The sequence below is a fragment of the Myotis davidii genome, unplaced genomic scaffold (assembly GCF_000327345.1).
Source record: "Myotis davidii unplaced genomic scaffold, ASM32734v1 scaffold290, whole genome shotgun sequence".
NCBI classification, from domain to species: domain Eukaryota; kingdom Metazoa; phylum Chordata; class Mammalia; order Chiroptera; family Vespertilionidae; genus Myotis; species Myotis davidii.
Window position 1 is genome coordinate 1137723 of NW_006285049.1, and position 609 is coordinate 1138331.

Consider the following 609-nt stretch of genomic DNA (forward strand, 5'->3'; position numbering starts at 1 on the left):
GAGGAAGGGAGAGAGAGATAGAGAGTTAGAAACATCGATGAGAGAGAAACATTGATCAGCTGCCTCCTGCACATCCCCTTCTGGGGATGTGTCCGCAACCCAGGTACATGCCCTTTACCGGAATCGAACCTGGGACCTTTCAGTCCGCAGGCCAACGCTCTATCCACTGAGCCAAACCGGTTTTGGCAGCACTTTTTTTTTAAATAAATTGAACAAAAGGACCTCCAGTAAAAAGACTGCAAATATTGTGATGCTTTACTGCAATCTGGAACCAAGCTTACAATATCTCCCAACGCATGTCTAAATCTATTTGAATCTCCTGCAAATAGTGACTTGTTAAAAAGTTAGGTGCATTTGTGGGAGAGCACTGCTTTACTACAGGGGTTGAAGTGGCAACATTTCTAATTGTTAAGAGCATACATTATCAAGTATATAATTTGGCTACATCAAAAGGAATCTAGAGATAAGCAAATAGAGGATTTAACCTGGAAGAAAATGTACATTTCAAATTCAGAAAGCATAGGAACAATTAATGCTGAAGATGTTGCCATCTTAACTGGTTTAAAAGTAGGAAAGACCAAAAATTTCCCAAGTTTTTTCGTAGCCCAT